This window comes from Cydia pomonella, chromosome 1 (genome assembly GCF_033807575.1).
Source record: "Cydia pomonella isolate Wapato2018A chromosome 1, ilCydPomo1, whole genome shotgun sequence".
In the NCBI taxonomy this organism is placed as follows: domain Eukaryota; kingdom Metazoa; phylum Arthropoda; class Insecta; order Lepidoptera; family Tortricidae; genus Cydia; species Cydia pomonella.
This window is the reverse complement of record NC_084703.1, coordinates 22,684,122-22,699,541: the sequence shown is the minus strand read 5'-3', so window position 1 is coordinate 22,699,541 and position 15,420 is coordinate 22,684,122. Positions and strand designations below refer to the sequence as shown.

The following is a 15,420-nucleotide window of genomic DNA, read 5'->3' as shown; positions in this document are numbered from 1 at the left end:
GAAAGAAGATGACTCCAACCCGCATGCGAAAACCTCACATTTGGACGCATTAACTTCCAACCCCAGATCCTTAAGGCGCGGAAGCAAAATAAGCAAGTCTCGCTTTACTTCTTCTGGTTTACCCCCAATGGTACCAACATCGAGGTACCAAATGTTGAGCGGGGACTTAAGCTCAGCGATTGCTTTTTGTATTGAGAGGCTAAAAGTGAGGGGACCCAACGGATATCTTTAAGTATTTTTTCTAATGGTAATGGATTTCCTAAAATGTTCGAAATACGCCATACTTTATTATTATTTTTACATAGACAGTTAATACCTTTAAAAAAAGATAAATGTATATATATACCACGGGCGGATACCTATTTTCAGCGTATATAATAAGTACAAATAATATAGATACAGTTCTGTACGTATGGACTTTTCTGTTGGAAATATCCTCCGCTTTAATAAAATTAATTTTAATTTCTTAAATATTAATACTTTTTGTGATATTGGGGAAATAAGAAATATCTACTTTTTCCCCTTTTTTGTTAATAACTTTTGATATTTTTTGTGTGCTAATAAACGCTTCAACTACATTTTTATAAACAGAAGTATCTCTTTTTTTCACCGTTTTCAGTTTGTCGAGTAGACTACTTATTAGCAAACATGATTAAACCTGCTTAAATCTTGTCTTTACTCGCGATTCGCTTATTTTTTATTACAAGCTTTCATTTAACTTTCCCTGTTAGTATGTATAGGTACATGTTCTTTTGTTATTGTCAAATCTTGGAAGCTAAATTTGACTTATTCTACTCGTAGATTTCCGATTGATCTGATATTCAATGATCTGATGACAATGCAATATTATGGTACCATCGAGCTGATCTGATGATGGTGCCCCGAGGAATAGTAATTGTGTTTTGGGTTTTGAGAATTGTCGCCATGTCAGCGACAAAACCTTGTACCAATAATTCCACAACACAAGCCTTCTTGAGCTTAAGTAGTATCTAGTCAATCAGTGTAAGAGTGTCCTATAATATTCATAATAATTAAATTTCTGCCCAAAACTTATCTTGTTCGAAGTTGGACTACACGTTATAAATTGATGTACAACTGATGGGGCCATCGCCTTAGATTTATTATTAATTTTATCGACCGAACGAAGTGAGCTCCCAGAGTCAACTAGGAGTGCACTTTTCATAATTGTAAGTAAATTACATTATGAGTAATTCTCGACCGACACATCTTACCGTGTACTACCTAAAGGTTATGGCGCCATCGGTCGAAAGAATGCTGCTATAACTTTGGCCTTTGATCTATTTGATGGCGCCACTTTTTGATATTTAACAAATTTAACTTATATCAGTAAGAGAATAAGGATCTAAGTCAAATGGCATTCTAAAAGTTTTAATTATGTGTCGAAAGATGGCAGTAAATTTACGTCGCTACAAAGTTTTCTTTGACAATACACCTCTATTTCAAATTCTATTTTATAACAGCCAGTGCGGGACCACCTAACTGAATGAATCTTAGATACTAGCCAAAGCTCCATCAGGACCAATGTAGGTAACCCAACTTTATGGTATAAAAATATATTTTTTTTTAAGGTCTAAGTAACACGAGAAGGATTGGCCTGCAGGATAAGGTGTTAGAAGGTTGAAGGCTGTCGAGGTCTCAGTTCAGGACAAGTACTTATTGTAAAGGAGAGACATTTTAAGCAAGAAAGCTTATTCTAAGGTGAATGGCAAGAAAAGAAAATCATTGTATCGGTACGGATTCACCGAATGCGTTTTACGGTGTGGGTTGGGCTTAACGCCGGAAATTTATTATCAGCCTGGCACTTCTTACAACCTATTATACACGAGCAAAACCATTCAAATCGATCAAATGAAAAGGACTATATAGTTTTATCTATACTTATGGAATAGTTTCGTAGTTACGGAGCGGACAATTAAAGTTTTAGTTCCAGATTAACCTTTGTTATTGCTTGCCACATTCTACGGTTACTTATTACACCTAATTACTACTCACAAACACTTAAGACTAGATTACCGTTTCTCCATACAAACGTAGTTCCCATTTTCCTCCCTCGGTATACTGACATTATGGAAAATATCTTTACACATAACTATGCCCCTTCGTTTGACGTTTTTTGTTTTTTTTTTTTACTTATTACTAATAATTATAGCAAATTAATTCCACACCTACGTTTTGAAAGCTCCTAGCTCATATGATAATTAGAAATCGCAAAAAACAACTTAATACATCACTTTGCATAAAAATATTTTCTTTAATGCTCATATCTAGAGAGGAAAATGGAGACTACGTTGGTATCGAGAAGCAGTCGCGCGCAGTCGTACCCTTTCCACTTATACCAAAATACGTCATGAGATAGAACCCGATGATCGTCAGATCAGAAAAAAAACTTTATTTTTATTTTTATTGAGGGGAGGATAATATTTAATTTAATTTATGTTTCATTTTTTTTTTCTGCATGGAACAGATTAATGGCCTATACGCGGACAAAGTCACGACAGGAGTTAAATAGTTAACAATTACCGTCGAATCTGTCGTGTAAACGGCAATGTACGTTGACGCACACATGCATATGCATCTCGGAAGTAATTCACCCATAGTTGTACTAGGCCGGCGCGGAGCGGCAAAGCGTCCCGACCGCGCGGCTCAATGCGCTGATTGCAGAGCTCGGGGCTGTGACGTCACCCGAAGGCGGACAAACACGACCTATTTTACTCCACCTTTCGGGGAACGTACAGCCGCGTCCTGGATATTAAGCGCTTCAGCTACATCCGGCGATCCATTTTACACGATTAAGGTGCAGTAAGTTCGTGTTCTTCCTCACTCTCACTGAGCGTAAGCGTAAGCGAGATGGAAGTGCATGCCCGAGAGGGCTGATATTATATTGTTTTTATTGTAATTATTTGTGAGTTTAAAAAATATATAAGAGTAATATATAAATATTTTTCTGGTACAAGCTTTTATCGCTGACTGTACTTTTCTTTCAACGGGCAGTTGCCCGTTAGTTAATAATACTCATCGAGACAATTCTAAAGACCCCAAACACAATCAGTTTGCGTTGATTTATCACAGAGTTCCCATGGCCACCTCTTGTCTCCATCAACAGATCAGCTCCGTGTCATCATAATTGTCATTCGATTTACATATGTTGATTTTTTTCTATCTAGCGAAAGTCAAAAACTCATGATTTGAATTGCTGAAGTCTCTAGACCTCTATGCCTCCACATTGCTAATTTTTATGGCAGCCGGATTGTGACTCCAAAAAGGCGCTACAGCTTTTCTAAAATCCGCTTTCTGTACCTACTGCACCTTAGAACCGTGACGGAAAATACATAATACCTTTTCGGTAATCATTATTGTACAGGTACTGTAATGCCTGTATCCTGTAATGTACTTATGACATAACAAAAATTATCCTTAACCGTTACAGCTAATGAGCACACTAATTATAGCTTATTTACTTACCCCCTTATTCATAAACGCGCTTTGAGCCTCAATTAGTTAATTTATTGTTTATCCCTTTCATACCAATACATAAGTCAAAATTAAATGATATATTAAGAAAATATTATTAACTGACTGACGCTATTGTAAAAAGGGGGCTTTAGATCTTTGAACAGACCAGGGAAAAATGATTGTTCTATTTTTTATTCTTTAAATTTCTCGCATATTATTCAAGAAATTGGTCAGCAAATTTTTACTAAATCAATTTTTGTATAAAATAGGTGAACCTACTTTTTCTTGTGTTTTGCAAGAATTGCCTTTAGTACTTATAAGTTTAGTACTTAAAATATTATATTACGTAGCATGTTTATATGTATAAATCTCAATATTTTTTTTCACTTTTGTCAAAATTGGCTAACAAAAAAAGTTAATTCAGCCAATTTAAAACTTTATTTGGAGAATGTACTTATTAATTTTCTTGTTTGAATATCTTTCCTACTCTTAATTGCGAATGATTAGGGTAAGTATTTTACTGATAGAGTAAAATACGGTTGACATATGTAATGGGATAACTATGCGCCTAAATTATGCGCCTCGATTCAGCTCGATTCGAAGAATGATTAAGACACGTTTAAGATCTTTAAAAGATCGATAGCTAAACGACATGTCAAAATTGACGTTCATTTAGATTCCGCTGTGATCCCAACAAGATCTGTCTACGATATTTCTAACGACAAAGTGACATTGGTTGCTCGAATCGAGCTGCTTCTGTCAATTATACGACATACAAACGATATCTAAATGTAAACTTATCTAAACCAGAACTTATCGTTATCGTATCTCATTCTTGGAATCGGCCGGTTAAGCTATTATTTTAAATATAGAAATCAGAGTCGGGTGGACAGATCCGGTCCTATAACTTTTTCTCTGGAATCAATTATTTCCGAAGATATTCACGTTATGAAAAAATGGTTGCTGAAGACCCCTATTCGTTTTGAAAGACCTATCCAACGATGCACCACACGATAAGGTTGAAGCAAAAAGAAAAATTAAAAAAAAATCCTACCTCGTTGTCGACGTGATTGATTTATATATCCATGCCAAATTGCAGCTGTCTAGCCCTAATGACCACCGAACAAAGCCGCAGACGGACAGACAGACAGACAGACAGATGGACATGGCGAAACTATATGGGTTCCTAGTTGACTACGGAATCATAAGAAAACAAAAACAAACCTTAAGGAATCTTTTGATCGATCTTGTAGATGGCGGTTAAACTTGCTATCGGAATGAAAAAAATAATAATTCAAAATCATGCTGTTATTGCATGAGTGTGATCTTGTGTGCATGATTTCAACTTTTAGTGCTCATGCCGACATGCCTATACTTAAAAGCGACGTTACGGTTAATTTTAATGACGTGCTACGCCGCGTATCGTAGCGTCGTAGCACTAGTCTGGCTACGTATTTGTAGAGATGGGTAGTGATATAGAGAAATAAGAAGTACGAGTAATAGAGTGCTCACTCCATACATCAGTTTTACACCGGAACTCTATTTTCAACTCCTACACTTACTCTGGTTATAATATTAGCTGAAAATCGCAGTAAAAAAAATTATTTGCCGCGATATCTATTGTCGATTAGCAGTACTGAGAGTTCCGCTACACGATGCTAGATGTCGACTGCGAATATAATAATCATTTTGGTACCAAAACTTATGTATGGAGTGAGCACTCTATTACTTCTTATTTCTCTATGGTAGTGAGTAAATAAATACTCATGGGTAAATACTGAATAAATACCTAATTTTTTTATTGTAAACGAGTAAATACGTGTATATTGGGTAAATACCCAATATACACGTAAATACAAGGTAAATGGTCACTAAAAACACGTGAGTTAAAACCGTAAAATTAGTTTAATGTCAAGAACAATTGTTACAAATAAGACATAAAAATTAATGGGGAACTAAAGACCCTTATACAGTGAAACCTGGATGATTGAAATCTCAAAGAACCGGCAATTCTGTGAAAATAACCAGGTTTTTCATTTAAACAGATCGTACCAAATATCCTGGTTCAAAAAATCGTTGTCTCAATGTTTCGACAAACGGCTTACAAATTACGATTCAAACTACTGGGTACTACTATATGGGTTCCTAGTTGACTACGGAATCATAAGAAAACAAAAACAAACCTTAAGGAATCTTTTGATCGATCTTGTAGATGGCGGTTAAACTTGCTATCGGAATGAAAAAAATAATAATTCAAAATCATGCTGTTATTGCATGAGTGTGATCTTGTGTGCATGATTTCAACTTTTAGTGCTCATGCCGACATGCCTATACTTAAAAGCGACGTTACGGTTAATTTTAATGACGTGCTACGCCGCGTATCGTAGCGTCGTAGCACTAGTCTGGCTACGTATTTGTAGAGATGGGTAGTGATATAGAGAAATAAGAAGTACGAGTAATAGAGTGCTCACTCCATACATCAGTTTTACACCGGAACTCTATTTTCAACTCCTACACTTACTCTGGTTATAATATTAGCCGAAAATCGCAGTAAAAAAAATTATTTGCCGCGATATCTATTGTCGATTAGCAGTACTGAGAGTTCCGCTACACGATGCTAGATGTCGACTGCGAATATAATAATCATTTTGGTACCAAAACTTATGTATGGAGTGAGCACTCTATGTAGTGAGTAAATAAATACTCATGGGTAAATACTGAATAAATACCTAATTTTTTTATTGTAAACGAGTAAATACGTGTATATTGGGTAAATAACCAGTTTATATATAAAATGAACCATAGAGACTCACTGAGAGATAAATTTAAGGAAATTGACATCATGACAGTGCACTGTCAATACATTTATGAGAATATTCTGTATGTGCATAAAAATATTGCCGATTTTAAGAAAAATTGTGACATTCATAATATTAATACTAGAAATAAACATAAGCTCGCCGTGCCCTTCACTCGGCTCCATAAAATTAAAAAATCATTCATGGGTAATTGTGTGAGATTTTATAATAAACTTCCAAACCATATTACTGAGTTACCAATTAATAAATTTAAGAATCATGTAAAGCGTAAACTTATTTCTAAAGCTTATTATACCACACAAGACTACATGTATGATAAAACAACGTGGGATTAATTGTGATTCGAAATGATTAATTATTTATTATGTTTGAATAATGATGATGAAATGGATATTCCAATGCATGTATTTCCTTTGTTGTTTTTATTATATTTGTTTGACATTTAGAATTTATTCTAGAAACAATCTAGACAAGTATTTTTTATACATTTTTTTTTGTATGACTGTATTTTGTGAAAGTTTTAGTATTAAATTTTATCTATGAATTATATTCATTAGTATTATATATGGAATAATATTTACAACATCAATAAATTGCTCTGATAATTAGATTAAGATAATTATATGTAATACTGTCTTACTATTCATAAGTGCTTGTTGCTAGGCCTACATGAATAAAGTATATTTGAATTGAATTGAAAAAATATTTACTCACCCCTACCCATCTGTAAGTATTTGACAATTTTATTGTAGGTATAGCTTCTTCTTTTTTGCTGGTCAAAATTCAAGAATATTTAATTGAATTTAAACTGTCATCAGATATACTAACATTAAACTAATTTTACAGTTTAAACTGGCGTGTTTTAGTCACTCGCGCGACATGTTTCGGAGAGCCTAGGTCTCCTTTCTCAAACACTAAGAGCGCGAGCAGCGTTAAAGACTGCCGTGCTTCGCGTACTGTTGCGCGCCGCGTCGCACGTTGCACATGCGCTGAGAGAACCGATTAGGAGAGGTCTTGCGCTGTCGTTCTACGCGGGCATTGTGGTGTGTTTGGGTTTGGGTTTACTAACCTAACACTTGTAGCGATAAACAGCACGAATTACTATGCCCACTACACTGTCACCACATTCACTGGCATTCTGCTGAAGAATCAGAGGCTCCCACCATGGCGGCGGCACAGCCTAGCCGCTATCCCGATTGAAATTAGGGCGTTGCCCAATCTCGATTGCTTCACGTATTTTACGTGGTACGATAAATTTTTCCGTTCCAGTAATCTCGCCGCACAACGCCGCTGAATGCTGCTCGCTCTATTAGTGCTTGAGGAAGAAAACAGGCTCTCCGAAACATGGCGCGCGAGTCACTAAAAACACGTGAGTTAAAACCGTAAAATTAGTTTAATGTCAAGAACAATTGTTACAAATAAGACATAAAAATTAATGGGGAACTAAAGACCCTTATACAGTGAAACCTGGATGATTGAAATCTCAAAGAACCGGCAATTCTGTGAAAATAACCAGGTTTTTCATTTAAACAGATCGTACCAAATATCCTGGTTCAAAAAATCGTTGTCTCAATGTTTCGACAAACAGCTTACAAATTACGATTCAAACTACAACTAAAAATTATAAGGAACTAAAAATATAGATGTGAAAAACCGGCTAGTGTCCTCAGTTGTTTGAAGTGTACTTGTTATTGTTTTCATGGGCTTCAAAGATTATTATTATTGGCTCTGCATTGATAGATACTCGTATACGTACGTGACACTGCACAGAACATTCTGAGATCGCGCAACTACTCGTATAAGTGATTCATAATGTAATCCAAACTACAAAGATCCTGAGATTAATTACAACTACTTGTACTTAATTAGGAGGTAATCTTTTACCAGTGGGTCTATGAAGATATAAGTTAAACTGGTAAATGTCAATCAGTCCTAGTTATGCATTCCTATTGTTCATCGTGTTCAGGCGAGTGTTCAACTCCCGACAGATAATTCTTACGTATTTTCAGATGACTTAGTACACAGATTTGCTTGAAGCTAGCGTTCGTTAAGCGACGGGAAAATCCAGCTTGTTCATGCACTGCGAGCCGGCACGGCGGCGCGCTCCAGCCCGCCGGCCCGGGCCGCGGGTGGCAAAGGCCGCGCGCCTCCCTCCCCCTACCGTTGGTGTCCGGAATGATACAGCAGTGCGACGCTGGGATGCTAGGACTCTAGACGCCTCGTCGCCGTCAGCGTCGCCAACAGCCCTTGAAGTTATTCTAGGTCAGCTTCTAAATTGATGCATGTTTGAATTTAAGACAGCGGATATTCTGTCGGCCGGGAGGAGGGACACGAAAATTGAGTACCAAAAATCTAAATAAAATGATCGTGCCAAAGAACTGATGTAGGTATCCTATTCGTATACTATGTATAGATTACCTACATGTGTCTATTGGAGCGACTCCGAGCTAAACGCACGGTCGAATAAGAACAACATGACCTTTTTGATGTCAGTGTGAATAAAATTGGCTACCAGGATACACAAAAATAGATATTTACGGGAAAGTTTCAAAGTTAATTACTTAGGTATTTAATGCATTACGACAATTATTATATAAATCATGCGTAGGTAATTGGCGCTTTGACCTAACTACTTAATGAAGATAATATTTAATCTAAATCTGATTTAGTCTATTCAATTAGGTACCTACACGTTTTTTGCCCAATTTTCATCAGTTTCATCATACTTTTGCATCTACCCAGTTTTATTTGTGGCAGACATGATGTTTTAACTCTTCGCAATGAATCAGTCAAAATGTGCTATGTAATTATTAACAAATGCTTTTACATTTTACAATTATAAATAAACAAACTCTACATAGCTATTATATATTACGTCAAAACTGTCTCTGGTTCTATCAATATTAATTTTAGAATTAAGGTTTGGCACGATAGCGCCATCTGCCGAACACGCGTGGTATCCGAGGTATGTAAGTATGTAGTATTATTAGTTTTGTTGAACGGCGCTAGGTGGCCCTACTTCACTGCAGTCTGCTTTAGTTCGAATGCTCTCCGCAAGATGACACAGTCGTTGCTGGTGTCTTTTTAGAACTAATCTTCAAACCTTTTACCGCTTTACCGCAGCACTATTAGAACCAAAATTAGAACGAGTTGCGCGTGACTGCTGTCCTGACAGGCCAGAAAAGGCCTGACATAGGGGTTTCTTGCGAATCGGGAGCATAAAATTCGCGCGACAAGTTCGGCGGACAAATGTTGCGAGAAGTATTTTTCATCGAAGGTTTCTTGACTTAGGTCCTAAAAGAAAGTAAGATTTGTATATTTTTCAATTTATGTCGTACTGCGTGAGTAGAATTTATGCGTGTTAGTTAGGTAGGTAGATTTATTGTAGGTAGCATCTCTTCATAAAATTAGTTGCATATATACTTCCTTTAGTGGCAAAATGAATGTATTTTTTTTTTTCAGAATAACTTGGTTGTTCTCTTTGGAGGGAAGAACAGCTTTGCGATCCTAACCAAACGGTACTTTTTCTATGTAATCCAATTTCGGGACAAAACGGTTTCCACTACCTAAATATTAACAAATAACTTTGATTTTGATGCCGATCGCTTCCGAATAATATATTTTAGGTTTCACTTTTTTCAACAAAAAAAAAATATTGCAAGTCAAAAAGGAAAACCTATAAACGTATTTTTCCATTGTGTCAATAACTAAAAAATTATGGAGAATAGAAAATATTTAGAAGCGGAAAACTATATTCACTTTTTGTATGGACGAGTACGTGGTATGATAATAATAAAACGACACCACGGACCCGAGCGTTCCCGAGAGTCGGTCAGGGTCTCCGTCTCCGGCGTGTCTTCGTCGGTCGGAGTGGACCCCAAGGGGACCTGCAGGACTCTCAGCTCTGGCTTGCCGTCATTGGCCGTCCAGAGAGGAATCGTTAGAGCTATATGCTCCGGGGGTTGAAGTGAAAGATGCATAAAACGCGAGTTGGACACAGTGGATGTTATCAGCCACGGGGTAGAAAGCGGCGTACACCTCTCGACACCCCTGAGTCGCTCACACCGGTGTTGCTCCTGGTCGTCTTTACGACGGCAGTTTCAGGGGCCCATCTAGTCAGCGGCCAGTCACCGCCTGCCTTGATAACGTGTTTAAGCATTGTTATGGCAGGTGTCCGGACCTCTTTACAATAGCCCAATCTTTTGACCAGCCACAGTTCAACACCATAACCGGCCCTCTTCTCCAATAGCCCCTACACTAGCTGGAACCGATTTACGGGTATCTATTTGTACTCGTGAATGAGTTCTAGCTGGTGTATTACATAACATCCAATTTATCTAAAAGGGCCTCTGCGTTGCTGGCTTCGGCCCCACGCATGCCTCCCAAAGGTCCGGGACCCCATGGTCCCGAGATACGGAAAGACACACAAATAATAATTATTATTATTATACGTGATATACTTTCCAAAAAAGTTAAACGTTAAAATCTGACATAAAAATAGCAGCAGGGCCTTTGGATGACAAATTGACTGGGAGATATATGGGAGACCGCGGCCTCACGCGGTTCAAGGTATTTTTGTGCAATGTTCATAGCCAGGACCTACCTATGGTTCCTATACTAAGTTGTTTTAAGGCCTGTACCGAAAAATACTGTAAATTTCAAGTCGCTGTAATTTTGTTTCTAAGCAAGACGACTATGGCTTTCTTACCGCGATAAAAAGTCTTATTATTATATTATATATTCCAATATAAATAATATAATTAATTTTACGCTGTTCGGCTTAACACCGTCAAATAGAAGAGATTACTGAAAATTGGTCTTTCCAAATAACAAGAAAATTTGCAACATCCTACATGCCTGATTTCGAAACACTTAAAATTACCTCGAAGTTTCGTGCATTTCATATAATTAATTTAGTAGGTTGTCTCTTGAACAGAGGCTTCAAAACGGTAGATTTCTAGGAACAAGTGACCTTGGGCCCACCACATAAATAGATTGCTAATAGAATTTGCGAAAACGAAGCATACCTGTCATAATTATCGTAAAAACTGGGGTAGATATGCGGCTAAAGTGCAACGAACTAAGTTCTTAATATGTGAAAAGAGTGGAATATTTATGTGGATTTTAACTCCATGTATTTTAAAACTAATTTGTAGAAAGCCAAGCCACATATTTTGACTAAGAGTAGAGTTTGTGAAGTTAGGGCTTGTAGACTTAGAAGCTTGGCTCTACAAGAGATCTGATATCTTTTTGACAGGGCGAGCCTTATGGTCTCGTCTTGGCTACATTTTAAATGAAAATGTTTTTGATGGGATTTCATTTCTTTTTGTAAGTCGCTTATGACAATCTTCAACCCCCTAATTTAAAGGGTTGGGGGAGATTTACTATTAAAAATCGTAAAATATTAGCCATATAAACATGAACCCTCTTCCCCCCCTAAAGCCCTATTTCACCCCCTTTTCACGCTTATGGGGTGATTTTAGGATTGAAAACTATTCTATATCCTTCCCCATAACAAAAACTACCTACATTAATAAAATCGAAAGTATGAGGGCTATGCATCTGATTTTTTATGCTTAATAAGTCCACTATTGACATTATATCCCGAGAATTTTGTTTATCTGGTATAATCCAAACCCAAGTTATGAGGGTTCATAAAAGCGGCGAAGTGCTTAGAGAAAAGGTAGGTAGTGTCCTTTCGCTTCCCTTTGCTCGTCTTGGCCCGATCCCATATTTACTTCGAAGTTCATTTTTTTTGAGATATTTTGGCATCAAAGTGGAACAATTTTAGGCCAATAAACTGGTTTTCTGGCCATAACTTTTCTGTTAATTAGTTTAAAATTCAATTCTCTGACCAGTTTTTACAGACGTCAAAGACCAACCCAAATATGTAGATTTCTTATAGGCAATATCCTTCATAGCAATCGAGTTACGAAAAAGGTGTGTTTTTACACAATGTTTAATATATGAGTACCACGTCGATCCATACACGGCTTTGTCCATTTTAAAAACGATTAGTAGATAGATAGTAGCTAATTAATTAATTATTATGTACATAAATTTCTCTTTGTTTTGAATTTTAATCAATAGGTACGTTGTAATTAATTGACAATGTCAAATCCAATATTATACCAGCTATTTTTTTTCTTGTGGTGAATGGCAATGTCATTTCACCTATTGTGCCGTAGAATTAGTAAAATTACTACTTTTATTATATTCTTCTGTATTTCTTGTAATAAGTGATATTAAATTACATAAATTTATTGCATTGCAGTGTTCAGGAAGCAAAATTCATCGAAATCATATGTAAAATTCCAAGTGTTGTGTAAATGAAATGTTGTTAATTATTACCTGTCTGTGTCATTGTATATGTGTGTTGTACTGTGTAATGTGTGTAAATAAACTGTATTAAATAAGTTTTCTCGGGTATATATTTCATCACAAGCGGCCCGTTCTGTTACAACTGTTTTAAAACACAAAACAATTGATAAGAGTTTGTGCACACTACCAAACAAAAACTTTAAGGTCTCTGCTAGATATATTAAAACTCCTTCACCTGTCTTCTAAAACCACTGTTTAAATTTTTTCAACGTTTTGTTCATTAACTAAGGCTTAAGGCTGGCCTGAGCGGGTGTCGCCTTTACAACTAGATCAACCTCTTTTAAATTAAGCAATTCAGTAAGCAACCCTGGAATAGAGTAAACCATCAGTACCAACTATTTCCTGAATATAAAAACAAAAACTTTCGTAGACTATTTTCACACACAATACTTACTATATCATGGCACGTAACTCATTTTTAGGGGTGAATACATGAAACGCCAATCTCCTTTAAAACCTCCAGGTAATTTAGCTAATTTAGATCATTGAGATTCTAGGGGTTAAGTTATAAAAACTTATTTTTTTAAGGCTTATTGAATCAAATAACTTCATAGGTTATGTTTTTACTTGATTTTATTAAAAAAATTGTTGTTTTTTTTTATACCTAACTAATTGGATAATGTTGGGCTCGTATTACTGAATATTATTAATATTATTATATAATTAGTGTATAAGTAAGAGTATGATTTGTAGGTAGATCGAGTCTCTGGCTGGCCTTGGTTGAAGCCACACGTGGCCTAGGGCGGTTTGCGTAACCGGCCGCCAGGCTCCCGCGACACTACACTCAGCCCGGCTGCTTCGACTGCTTTCCGCAATACGAATTAAAACATTACCCTCCTTAAACTACGGTTATTTGTTTATTATCTTTTCCTACTCCTCTACTGTTATCTGTCATTTATGCATTCATTAACACGAATATAAGAACATACATAAAAGATTTCAAGAAAAGTCTATATTGTCTATTCCTCATAAAAGCTCTTGTGCTTTTATAAGCTATAATGTTACTGCGATTAATGGCTACCAACCTAACAAAACCAAAACGAATACAGTTTTAAACTAAATATTCATTTGGTTGCATAGTAAAAATAATTACTTCATAAGTCAGAAACACGCATGTGACACCCGTAATATAGCAACACCCATAGACTACGAAGACCGCTTAGCGTTGCTTGTTAGTCTCCGTAGGCTACGGTGGCCAAAATTGAGAAAAAACTGTCCAAAAACTTAATTTAGCAAGTAGCAAGTACCAGGGCCTCATGAGTTACGAGAAGGTGTCGCCGACCGGCCGGCCGCGGCCCGGGGCGGGCCGGGCGCGTAACAAGGTATGCTCGCGCGTCTTGGCTATATACTTTTGCTGTAATTTGTTTACCTAAATTAAGATTTATTTTTGTTGACTCGTAGGAAAAATATTGTATGCAACGTTGTATAAGTAGGTCAAAAAATTCTCGTGGCGTATTCCTTTACAATGTTCGCCTACGCCTTCGGCTCCGGCTCACATTGTAACTCACGCCACTCGCCTTTTTTGACCCTTCTTATACAACTGTTGCATAAAATACTATTATACAATATCGAAACATAATCATATATCGAACAGGCACGGTAAGTAGTCACAGAACGAGTATTATATTATTTATAAGTACCTACCTACATTCAGAAGCACGATAATATAGTAGGTAATAATAGCCCGTAACTATGGAATGAATATATTTTGATTATGATATAATACCGTAAACTTTGATTTGCGGGTCGACATTGACAAAAACTTCTATGCGAAAAATTGTTTGTTTTGACGAGTTGAAGAACTCCTTAGCAGTTATTTTTTTCTTTATTGGCACCACTGATAGTGGTAGTTGCTTCACCGCAAAGTGACCTGCAGGGCTAAGATGGTCGGCTCTTTAACATTTGTTACCATGCCTGTCACGTTCTAACAAGTATGTAGGTAAGTGCGAAAGTGACGGGCATAGTGACAAGCGATAAAAATGGAACCATGTTGCCACTGCAGGGCTATAACCGCGGAAATTGAAGTTCTTTGTGAGAGTAAAAGAGAAAGATCCCCGCAATTTCCGAATTTCGGTTTTTGCTGTAGGCCCCAGGGGGCCCTTGGTGCGCATGTGATGTAATACAAAGCTTTTAATAAAACAGGTTTGCCATGATTTGAAAGATTGTTTTATACTGATCAAAACGTAATATAATAATTAATTTGAAATTTAGATCCCGTCTATATTTACTACTTGTTTACTTTGGGATTGACGTTAGACGCAAATACACGGCTGGATTGTAAAAAATATACTTTACAAGTAAATCAGTGTCACATTAATGAAATAGGTACAATTATTTAATGTATGAACCTAGAACGTTAATTTATCACCGGAATTTAGTTCTCTGAGAAGTCTGTACTTCAGCTAATACCTACCCTTCAAACTTAGGGTACTTTTCAGTGATACGCTAATTTTTGACTGTCATCCAACGAGTAGGTTTGGTTTGTTAAAACACATAGTTGCAATTTTGGCAATAACAATTAACATGAATTATAATAATATAGGTATTCAAAGAAAGATAAAAGATTCATCTTTTGTTGTATTTAAGATTCAACCATGTAGAAAAGAACAATAGGGACCAAAATCACCTTGAATAGGTCGCGTATTCTTTGCGTACTTCCACTATAACATTTTTCCAAATATTACACAGAATTATGCAATACTGAGACAGCAAATTACGTTAATGCGTCCAGAAAATATATTAATGT

The 15,420-nt window shown here is 36.5% G+C and overlaps 1 protein-coding gene across 8 annotated transcripts in view; it reads right to left on the bottom strand.

Annotated features, from left to right (window-relative positions):
• The window catches only part of LOC133527283 (potassium voltage-gated channel protein Shaker), a 315,532-nt gene that overhangs the window by 76,172 nt on the left and 223,940 nt on the right, over positions 1–15,420 (bottom strand). The gene's annotated exons all lie outside the window — the stretch shown is intronic.